This window comes from Cnephaeus nilssonii (assembly GCF_951640355.1).
Source record: "Cnephaeus nilssonii genome assembly, chromosome: 22".
Lineage (NCBI taxonomy): Eukaryota > Metazoa > Chordata > Mammalia > Chiroptera > Vespertilionidae > Cnephaeus > Cnephaeus nilssonii.
The window spans coordinates 5,377,311-5,389,576 of record NC_137093.1 but is presented as its reverse complement, the minus strand read 5'-3'; the positions used below and the strand labels follow the sequence as shown (position 1 = coordinate 5,389,576).

Genomic DNA, 12,266 nt, shown 5'->3' with positions numbered 1-12,266 from the left:
GAGTTCCTGTACCAGACTTCTGTCCCCACTCCTGTGCGTGCCAGTCCCCTGCTTTCCTGCCTGGACCCGAATCCAATTCAAGAGAGTCCCTGTATTCTCCAAAAGTCTTTTCTTTTCACTCTGGGTCTACAGCATGGTAGCTGAGAGTCGGGCAGGCTCGGTCTCAGTACTGGCCCTGCAACCTGCCTGCTGGTGACACTGGAGGACTCATTAACCTCCCTGAGCCTCTGGGTCCTCACCTGTGAAATGATTATAAAGGGAGGCTGTTAGAAGCACCAGGTGAAATGCCCCTGTGTGGCCTTAATACAGTGCCCTTCCCGGCCCACCCATCACTTCCCTCCATGACAGTGGGAGCAAACTCAGATCTGGGCCACATTCCATTCATCCCCAGGCGGTGAGAGGGGATTCGTTTTCCTCTCCCCTTAACTCCTCCCCGGGAGCTGGAAGGATCCAAGGTGGGATCATGACAGGGCCCTGGGCCAAGCGACTCAAGGCAGAGTGAGATGTGGAGGCTCTCTTAGCAAAAAATGCACAAGGCTGTGCCCAGGGGGTAATGCAGGCAGCGTGGAAGGTCTGTTTATCTGAGCGTCTCTCACTCGGAGCCAGACCACAGTGCAAATCACAGCGAGACGTTTCCTTTCTCCACCTCCACCATCTGGAAGCTCCTCCTCCCCCACTGCCCAGCTGCTCCCCCACCCTTGACCTGTCCCCCAGCACAATTTGATGGAACTGGAGGACTGAGCCCCGCAGGAGGCGGGAAGGTGAGGGCAAAGAAGGCGGGAGAAGGAAAGGGTGAAAGGGACTAAGGGCAGGGTCAAGACAGGACCCCAGAGAATGATACCTCGCATTGACACGGGAGGAATGGCCGCGTCAGCTCTGGAGGGTTCTGGGCACCCACTCTCTAGCGGAAACATAATGCAGGCCATGGGTAGCCGCACTGAAATCTGGGCACCCACTCTCTAGCGGAAACATAATGCAGGCCATTGTAGCCGCACTGAAAAAAGTAAGTGAATCGGGTGAAAGTCATTCTAATGATATATTTTACTTAAGCCAATATACCCAAGGTATTATCATTCAACATGGAATCGGTAAGAAAACGGTATTAATGAGACACTTTACATTCTGCTCTGAACACATGATGAAAAGGGATGAAAAATGATGATGAAAAACCCAAGTCTATTTTACCCTTAGAGCACGTATCAGTTTGGGCCAAACATATTCCAAGTACTCAATAGTTGTTATGAATTGAATTGTGCCCCTTTTAAATTCTTATCTTGAAGACCTAGTCCCCCAATGTGACTGTATTTGAAGACAGGACTATTAAAGAGGTAATTAAGGTTAAATGCGGCCGTAATGTTAGGGCCCTACCAATAGGAATGGTGTCCTTATAAGAAGAAGAGACACCAGGAATATAAATTCACAGAGAAAAGGCCATGCCAGAAGGTGCCCTCTGTAGGTGGAGGAGAGAGAAGCCTCAGGAGAAACCAACCCTACTGACACCTTGATCTTGGGCTTCCAGCCTCCCGAACTGGGAGAAAATGTCTGTTGTTTAAGCCAGTCAGTCTGAGGTATTCTCTGACAGCCTGGCCACAGGAATATAATAGCCAAGGTCGAGATAATGCTGCAGAGAACGTTCCAGGCTTAAGGGGGCTGATGGGCCTCAGTCTCAGCGTCTCACATGAAGCCAAACTCGAGGGTGGCATGTGAACGATGTGGCTGTGAGAACTGAGAACTAGGACCCGCAAGGACTCTCCTGTTAGTTGTGGACACATTGGCCTCCACAGTGTTTGAAAACAGGCTGGAGGGCTTCGGAGGCTGATGCCTTGGGAAGCCTAACGCCCCAGGGACAGGGAAGATGTAGGTTCAGGAAGCAGGAGTTATCAGAGTGGGGACAGCATCATGGCTGAAGATGGGCTTCCCAACGGGATTTGTGCTCGGCTCCATGGTTGCACCTGGAGGATATTCCAGGCGTCAGAAGGAACGGTGCAGAGGGAACCTGGATCAGAGGGGAGGTACGAAATACAGAACCATCTGCATGCTGTGGCATCTATCACCCAGAACAGACCCTGGCCATACACAGCCATGAAGACCATGTGAGTCCTTAACAGCTGAATATTATCAGCCTTGAGGTGGATGATTCTAAACCAGATCCCCGGCTACGAGTACAGACCAGAATCTCTAGAGCCTGAGAACTGAGAATTTCCACAATCTTCTCTAGAGTAGACAAGAGCCGAGAGGAGAAGTACCAAGAGATGCTTGGAGCTGTGTTAAGTCCCAATTATCAAACACAGCTATTGTTAAAAATTAAATTGTATAAACTTACAATTAAATATATGATATTAAAACAAAGGCAATAGAAACTCAAAACTCATCATTTCCTAATGATTTCATACATTTTCCTGTTGTTATCTATGCGCTTGGGGTTATTTCTGTCTGATGGGAAGAGTATAAGTGGGGCTACCGCAAGTTTCTTCCCAGCTCCGCATTCACTCACATCACATGGGCAGCTCAAGGTCAGCCACGAAGGGAATGCTTATGTCACAGAAATCAGCAAACGCTATAAATCAGGGCTTGCTTGTCCCCTCCGAGTTAAACACCTCTGGTCACATGCCCCCCAAAATAACCAGGGTTGAACTTCCCACTCACCCAGTATAACAGAGGGGCCTGACTAAAGGGTGATTTCGACAGTGGCTTTTCTGCCATCCTTGAGTTAGCAAGGCGAGTCTCTCTCTCCTGCCCGACGCATTGACGATGGCTCTGAAACTAGCTCGAATTTAACATTCCCGTGGAACAGGCTAGCTGTCCAAGGTCTGGACGTGAAGGAGAATGTGGGGAAAGCCAGACAGAAAAGCCACAGGCAAGAAAACAAGAATCGACAATAAAACGTCCCACCTGGCCCCTCTCCTGGATCCCACTGGCATTTAAGGAAGCGACGACCCCCCTTCCAAAGGAAACACCCTGGTTTCCAGGGGAATCGCCTCTTCGAAAAGAGGTGCAACCCCCACGGCCCCACCTCCCAGGGTCAAATGAGGCGAATTATTAGCAAAGAGGATGTTGTCTTTTCCACGTCTTGTTTTCCAAGTCTGCTTCGCCTATTAGAATCCAGCCAGACGCCTTGACTATCTGCTAGACTGTTATTTAATACTTCAGCCCGCTTGTAATTCAATCGTACCATCCCTGCTTTCATGGCCAATTGAACATGATGCTAAGAAGAGTAAAAACCTAACGGCTCTCCTCTTCGCCGGCTCTGCCAGATGTTCGGCGGCGGAGCAGCCCGCTGTGCCCTCACTTGACGCGGTTCTCCTCGCCCAAGTCAACACGGGGGCATCTGCGCATGCCCAGTTCTTTGACCCGGTTGACGTCCCGTCCCCGACGCTGCGGGTGCTTTGCATTGGGAGTGTTTTAAGGAAAAAACACCTCGGCAACTCGAACAACTGAAAAGTTGAACCTGCAGCCATGATTTCCCCATGGTAATGCTGCATTAGGTACAGGCAATAGCAAATAAACAGTGAGGAGCGAAGTCCCCGCCCGGCGGACCCCGGCGGGGCACGCATTATGCACGTGTTCATGCAGTCGGAGGCTTCGCTTTCTACCTACCTTTGATGGGCAGTTGAAGCCAGGCAATTAAAAAGGACAAGGGTGGGTTTTGGCGAAGGAAGAAGCTATTTTCTTTGTATGAGGTTAGGCATGGTTCCTCCTTTGTTTTTTGTGCACATTCATTTTCTTCAACAAATATTTATTGAGTACCAGGTATCGCCAGGTGTGCATGCGCATCCTTGTATAAACTGGAGACAGGGCAATGAACAAAACAGACAAGGTTCCTGTGAATGGGAGACAATGATGTGTGTTATAATGGGGTATAAGCGACCAGCAGAAGAAACTAACCTCACCCAAATCCCTTTACGAATGAGGCTGATTTTAATTAGTGAATTTAAATAGTTGGAAAACATGTCGTTGACCTAAGATGTTTATTGCTGTTCTCAGTAGCTTCTACATTTCATCATTCAACACCCAGGACCTTCACATCCATAGCCTGTAAACCGGAACGTCCTCATTTAGAAGTTCGAGCCTGATTCTTCCCCCCACCCCTCCCCTGGATTTGAGACTTGCCTCAAAGCCCCAGAACATTTAAGATCATGGATTTATATACTGGTCAATACCCTGGACGCAGGCAAAGTGAAGGCTTCTGAATTGCACTTTATAAATCATTCAAAGAAGACCTTACTGCGTGCGCCCCCCCCCCCCCCCATCACATCAACCTCATACCCTGCAGCCAGCAGGCAGACATTAATAAAGGCAAATGCTTGGCCCCGTGTCCTTAGCCCAGAACCGATAAACAGCCACACACCCAAAGGGTAGGTCACTGCTGAGGGCCGGAGGACCCTGGCTCGGGTTAATTGCATTTTTATCATCTTCAATGTGACCTGGGTTCCCTGCCCATTTTTCCTGTGTCTGGTGTCTTCCTGTGTCTTTGACGCCTCTAGGCAGCCATAGTTCTAGGGCAAGTCTCCTCTCTGCTTTCCTTGCACCACTCTCCACCAAAGGCAAATGTCTTTATTTTCTTTCCTTGTGGCCAGGGCTGCCTCAGAGGATTCCACGGCATAAAGAATTTAACTAGAAGATCAAAGTTGAGCATCAAAATATCTTGAAACCTTGAGCCTTTTGTCACAAAAGGGTCTACTCAAAACGTTGTTTTCTGAAATTCCTCCCCAGATAACAGGTAGTGTGCTCCGCCTTAGAGCCGGCCTTGGAGGGCTCACATAGCACAGGTGAAAATTCACTGGCTTTGGAGGCAGCTGTGGGTTCAAGTCCCAGCTCTACCAGTTATTAGCTGGGTGGCCATGGAGCAAATGCATTCACTTCTGTAGACCTCAGTTTCTTCTTCTATGATATGGGATACAACAGAGTGGGTGATTAAGAAATACCTGTTGAAAAAAAAAAAAAAGAAATACCTGTTGAATGAATGAACGCAGGCATGCTTCAGAATTCCCCTGGCATTTCCTAGGCATCAGGCTCAGGGGAACGGAGGGAAGAAGGTGGGTGACTAGATGCATCCTTAAAAAGATCATGTGGCGAGGCTGGGCCGGGAAGGAACCTACTTCAGGGCAGCAAGCACAGGCCTGGCTTCTGTCCCATGAGCCCACACAGGCTTTGAGCCAGATTTTTTGGGTTCAAACCCCAGCTCCTTCACTTACAAGCCACGTAGTGATGAACAGCCTGCCTAGTTTCTCTGATCCCCAAAATGGAGAATTACAAAAACACTTTCTCCCCCTTGCAGAGCTGTTGTGCGGATTAAATGAATTAGTACACATAAAGCACTCAGCAGAGTGCCTGGCCGTGGTCAGTGTAAATGGTAGCTGTGTGTATTACATCATTCTCGTTCCCAAGTGATTATTTTACATGGATGTCTCCCTGTCCCCAGTCATGGGGCTGCAGCCAGCATGTCACACCGGATCCCAGATTCTGAACCTGGGAAGGCTATGCTTTTCAGCACAGCTGGAGCCAACAGGATGGGCGGGGGGGGGGGGGGGGGGGGGGGCAAAGTCAAGTTCATAAGTGGAGGCTGTGCAAATGCAGCTGTGAGTGCTGGATTTCCATATTAATTCTAAATCTCTTCCTATTGGGATTGTTCAACAAGCCATTACTCTAATGGATGCAACCACAGGCTGAACAATAAAGCACTAATCCACCACTTAGCGTAGATGCTGCATGCATTAAGCCCTGTAATTTTTTTAACTTTCTATTGAAATATAACATAATACAGGAAAGCACACAAATCATTCAGCCTACAGCTCAACAGACGTTCACAAAGTGAACACACCCAACATCAAGAAAGGCAACATGACCGAGGTCCCCCCCAAAAACCTCCTCAAGTCCCCTCCCAGTCACTACCCCACCCTGAAGAAAACCACTGTCCTGATTTCTAAACTTGGGTTAGTTTGTCCTGTTTTGAACTTAAAATAAGTGAAATTGTACATCTGGCTTTTTCCCACTCAATATTGTGTTTCTGAGAGTTATCACACTGCCGTTCTCTCTCAGTTTTTTAATAGTTTACACTGTGGGAAGATAGCACAGCGTGCCTATTCTGGTATTGAGGGACACTTGGGCCATTTCCACATTGGGGCTATTATGAATAGAGCTGCTATGAGCATTCTTGCACATATGTTTGTGTGTGCACGCGCGCATGTGTGTGTGTGTGTGTGTGTGTGTGTTGTTGTTGTTGTTGTTTTTGCTGAACATATGTATGCACTTCTGGTGAAAATATACCTAAAAGTGGAATTGTTGGCTCACAGAGTTTGCATATGCTCAAACTAGCAAACAAACCCTATATTTTAAAGAACTTTAAAAAAATACACAAATAAACTAATCTTGAAAAACTAGAAAATATAGATAAGTCTATATAAATCAGTAATGAAGAACCACCCACAATTACATCACCCAGGAATAGCTCTTATTCACATTTTGGCATAACAACTTGCAGTATTTTTCTATATAGACACGTGTATATTTTTTTAACCAATAAAAACCCCATTCTGTGTGTACCATTTGGTAACCTGATTTTTATTTAGCAATAGATTATGAACGTCTTCCATGTCAACAACTTCACTTTTAAAACCTTTTAGTATGAAAATGTTCAAATGTCTATAAAGGCAGACAGGGCTTGATCAGATGACTCCCCGACATTCAGGCTATCTGCGCATGGGCAGTTACCTTCGGGCTCCAGAATGCCCTATTCATGCCCAATCTGAGGGAACTAGGGTCTAACCAAAGTGGTCTTCTGGCCCTTTCTTCCCGAGAAACTTGTAGGGAGAGCACACTTGGTTTTTGTTTTATTTTGTAGAAACTCAGACATATGCCAGCGATCATTTCACTAGACTGACAATGATAGGGAGTGGAATGTTTCCCCAAAGTCAAACCTCACTACAGCCTCGCCTTGCCATACCCCACTGGACCAGAGGGACCCCCAACAGAACTGCTTGGGCTTCACCCTCCCAAAATTCCCCACACTAATGAGAACAAATTCAGCAAGAATGCTCACAGTACTTTCCTGCCCGGAGCTAAAAAATGCAAGACGGCAAACCAAACAGCCTGAGGAGTCAAACAGCCTGAGAAGTGTCGCAAATGATGCTTCCGCGAGTTCCCTGAAGTGACTTGTGAGGCAGACAGAGTTTGGGGGTGAGGAAATTCTGAAGGTCTTGGTGCTGCTGTGCGAGGCCTGTGGGCCCCACTTACAGAAAAGGCATGGCCTGGCCCTTCAGCGCATCTGACTGGGGGCTTAGCTTTAGGAATTGTCCCGATAAGAGTGGGATAAGCGCCAAACAAGAGCTTCCTGGCAGAAGGTGGGTGCAGAGTTTAGGAAACCAGCTAGAACATCGTTTTTGCAAGACGCTCTTTAAACCAGAAGAGCTTATGCAGGGATCCATTCAATAGAGCCAGATCCAAACAGCCAGTTACAGCGGGAATCTCACCTCCGGCTCTGCCCTGAGAGGGCCCCAAAGTGCATATCAGCTGCCAAGCGCCCGGAGGGGAGGCCCGTGCACTGCTCCTGAAGCGCTCCTACCATCCCCCACACGCAGGGCTCAGGTGGGTGGTCTCTGTTCAGAGCGGGGCTGCCCCTGTGCACAATTCCAGGGCCACGCTTCACAATGGACACTCCAGGGTGAATGGTAACCCCAAAATGCAACTTGTGCAATACAATGTTAACAACACCCTGGGTTGTACAATCAAGCAGCCCTTCAGTGGTAGTCACTCACATAAAAGTAAGCTCTTACAGTGCTCTGGGAGGAGGGCGGGAGAGAAAAAAAGCACAGGCAAGTTACTAGTATGAGTGTCTATAGTGGTTCACAAACTAGACACAGCCGTAACAGGTGTGTGTTCAGGCTCATTTACCCTTTACCAGCTACACCCCTCGACATCTCTACGTTGTGCCTATTTGGTGTAGAAGAGCGAACAGGAAAGGACCAAAGGAGAGGCAAGTAGGGAGTCGGGGGAGGTGTCCCCAGCAGAGAAAACAATCTACATGAGGACCACAGTCAGAGGGGACCTGGAAGGCTAGGTGACTAAAGACACCTTTCACCAAGCTCCCGCTCTCTGTCAGGCACTGGGCTAGGAGATGGTGTCAGGATGTCTCAAATGGGAGAGCAAGATGAGAGAAGGTTGCCTAATTTGGGGGACCAGACAGTTAAGAGGCTAGTTTCCAATGATACAGCTTAGTAGACCCTGGGGGGAGGGGGGAGGGGAGGGAGCCGGCCTGCAGTCCTGGGCCGAGGTTTTGCGTCTTCCAGGACCTGTCTGAATGAGCCCCGACAAGGACACACAGTAGCAGATGATCACCCACCCCATGTTCAAGGGGCCACCAGAAGCATCTTCTCACGATGACGGGCAAGACCAAGTTGTGGATTCAGGAAGGAAGCCTTTGACCGCACACCCCCTCCAACGGCTCTGCATCTCAGACCCCTGGGATGTCCCTGGTGCTGGCAATTAGTGGAAACGCCATTGCAAACTCCTGGGCGAACTCCTGAGGCGTCCGGGCCTCCCGCAAGTCCTCCCTGCCTTCAACCAGCAGAAGAACATGGGTAAAAAGATGGCAGGCCGGTGGCCTGGTGCCTTACTCCGCTGCCTGTTGTCTGCAAACCGTCCGTGCACTCCAGCAAAAGCCTCTCTTTCTGCTAATGCATTTTTTATGTCCACACGGGCAGGTCCATGAGGAAGAATCCTCCCTTTCGTGCCATTTAGCCATTAAGCACAGTAGGTAATGATGGGTATTGCAGGGTGGTGGGGTTTGCATTCTTTAAAAAAAAAAAAAAAAGTCAGTTTATCTCAGAACTGAAAACTGACGCTGAACTGCCTCCGAATGCTCCCCTGCGCCTCCGTCCTCCCAGGCGGCACCTGTCTGTGAGCTGACGGGCGGCAGTGGTTAAGACAACGGCTCCTGCATTCAGACAGACCAGGGTCCAAACGCCGCCGGCCTTCCCACCATCTTATTTGGTGACTTTAGGCGAGTGGCTGCAATTGTGTGAGCCTCAGTTTCCCCATCTTTGAAACGGCAATCCCCGCCTTGTGAGTCTGCTGTAGGGATTAAATGAAATAACGCTTGTGGGGCATCGGGGCCCTGACAACAGGGATCAAGTGCTCTGTAAGGAGAGACTATCATTAGGATGAATTTGTAAACCTGAGTCACCCCCCAAGGCTTTTGCCTCAGGATATCTAGCTGCTTCTGCATCCCCCCCAAGCATCATTTGCTGCGAAGTAAGATGGGGTAAATAGACCGGGGGGGGAGCATTAGACTCCTTTGCAAGGCAGACCTGCCAGCACTCCCTTTCCAAGGAGGTGCAGAACTCCCGAGAGCAGTTGCCTGGAAACGGGAGCTGCGGTGGGCTGCGGCTGCCTCCCAGAAGTCCCCCTAATTGGGACGCATGCAGAACTGTTTGTTGACACTTGGCAGGGTTTTCTTCCTACCAGTGCTGCTGACTCACATTCATTAAGGCGTAGCCATGGGCCGCGGCACCCAGAAGCCAGTGCGGATGGCAGCCTTGTCAGCACCCTCTGACAAAATGGCCACATCAGGTCACGGTCGCTCTGTTTGCACTTCAGGATGTTTACCAGGTTTGCAGGGGCAGGACGGGGTGTGAGGGAGGGTGAGTGTGTGTGGACAGCGCGGTTACATAAACTTGCCACGTCCAGGAGGCCGTACCATCAATCAAAGCACGAGACGTGCCAACTGTGTCACCTGATATCTACGCTGGGGTTCCCTTTAGGGGTTTAGACACCACGTGTAGCCATTGGCAGGAGGCAGGTCAGAGACGGTATTATGAGCTAAAGAAATAACTTTCCTGAGAGGCCCGTGGGGAGCCTGTTTCATTTGATCACTTCTTCCAGAACACAGCGACAGTCTCACTCCCAGCTGAAAAAACGCAGGTTTCAAAGGCAACCACTCATCTCCAGCCTGTTTGGATGATTCAGCGTCTGCGCAGACGGTTCTACACGCCTACTCCACCCAAAGACAACAACCAAGTTGGGTGGTGGCGTCATTGTTACACGCTCCAAAGTCGCATGCATTTCATTGGGGCTTGAAATGCAAGGGTTTCAAATGCTTTCGTTATTCGTGCAATAAATATTTTCTGAGGACTCCCTATGTGCCAGTTTCTGGGGACGCAGAAAAGATTTAGAAATTGTTCTGACCCTCAAGGAGCTCAGATTGGGGTGGAGGTGGGAGGATGGAGTTCATGGACAGGCAAGTCAACCAGTAGCTCAGGATCACACAGACCGGGGTGCCGAACCCAGCCTGGGAAAAGCGGAGGTGACTTCCAGTACAGGGCGGGGTTCATGCCGGAACCTCTCTGTACTTCCACTGCCTCGCTGTGAAAGGGGCTAATAGGACGACTCACAGCTGCCTTGGAGGATTACCTTAAGAAGTTAGAGGGATCAGTAGCCATAAAGCTTTTTCACACTCACTGCTACGTGGAATTACTCATCTTCTAGCTGTGCTGGTGGTGGTGTGGTGGTGACAGTTATTCCTACTTACTGGAACAGAGAGGTTAATTATTCTGCCTAAATCACACAGCCAGGTGTTGGTGGAGTTGGAGTTAGAACCCGGCGGTCTAACTGACATTAATGTACATCCCACTTTTGCCTACACCCATATCATTTCCCAGTGCCGCCCTGTGAAACATCACCGGGCTGTGATGCGGGTTCCTTCCATTCTTCTCCCCCTCTTTTCCTCCTTCTCTTTTTCCTCCTCCTCCTTTTCCTCTTTCTTCGTTTTCTTTAGTGAAAATCTGAGCTAGCGATTAAGTAAAGGAGGAACCCAGAAAAGAAAACCACTTATAATTAGACATTTTCTGCATGTAATTTCTTAGTCAGCAGGGCAGAGGTTAATTCCCTGGCCCTGTAGTTTAATAAATTTCATTACGTACATGATAACCAAGCATTTCTCCTACCCACCATGGACGGAGATTCACAAACCTTTATGAACTACCGCCTAAGGCAATTTACCAAATCCCCAAATAACCGCGGTCTAATTAGACTGTTTTGGCCGCCACCCTTAGAGAAGAGAACCTCCTAAGCTCACTACCTGAACTGAGTGCCACTTCCCAGAAGCCTGCGGGGCTCAGAGCCAAACCACTGTCCTGGCTGTGGCCACAGCCAGAGAGTGGCAGCCGCAGTCATTCATGGCTTTGATGGTGGTGGGGGTGATGATGCCCGTGACAATAATTGCTGCCATTTACTGAATACCTCCGATGTGCCAGGCACCATGCTAAATGCCTCTCATATATGATTTCCACCGTATCCTGAGATGGGCATTAATTTCCCAATTTTACAGAGGAGGGAAGTGCACCTCAAAGAGGTGGAAATGACTCGCCCAAAGTCACGGACATTGAGAGACAAGGAAACAATGACCATTAAAGCTGAGCAGACATTCCCACGCCCGTGCATTTCCTCACGCAGCACTCCGGAACCGGACACCTGGGCTTAGATTCCAGCTCCACCAGCTAGGAACCCTGTGGTCAGACAACCGGACCTCTCCGAGCCTTAGTTTGCTCATCAGCCAAATAGGAAGGGGGTAAATAGGAAGGGGGCAAATAGGAAGGGGGTAAATAGGAAGGGGGTAAATAGGAAGGGGGCAAATAGGAAGGGGACAAATAGAAAGGGGACAAATAGGAAGGGGACAAATAGGAAGGGGGTAAATAGGAAGGGGGCAAATAGGAAGGGGGTAAATAGGAAGGTGGCAAATAGGAAGGGGGTAAATAGGAAGGGGACAAATAGGAAAGGGGTAAAGGGAACAAAAGGAACGTCTCCACTTTACAGGCAAAACCAATTACTTTGGCCACCATAGAGTGACGTCCTCAGCTGAAGCCACTCTCTAGGTTGCGCCTTCTTCCAATTCAAATAGCACCTGCTGGGTGCACATTTGCCCAGAACTCAGAAATGCCACCAAGTTTTGCAAAGGAGCCAGAAGGAATACGAGTGAAGCAGCTAAAGTGACTTTCCCACCGAGAGTCAAGGCTCCTAAGCCTTTATCACAGTCCCACGGCATCTTTCTTCCACCTGATTTATGAGCCCAAGGAATCCGTGAACAGGCCCTTTTCTGTTTGGGCTGAGCCATTCAGAAAGGAGAGAAATCCATCTTGAGCTCTTGATCCGACTCCGAAAAGCTCCCATTGTTGGCATTACAATTAGCAAATGACCTAGGGATGGTAAAGCGATGTTCCGATGTGACTTAATAAGAACGAGGCTGCACTGAGCACTCAGAATATGTTTGCAAT

At 49.1% G+C, this 12,266-nt stretch overlaps 1 protein-coding gene across 1 annotated transcript in view; it reads left to right on the top strand.

The window, feature by feature from the left end:
- Positions 1-12,266, top strand: part of CCDC60 (coiled-coil domain containing 60) — a gene marked incomplete at both ends in the record, with an annotated part of 97,140 nt that overhangs the window by 46,005 nt on the left and 38,869 nt on the right. The gene's annotated exons all lie outside the window — the stretch shown is intronic.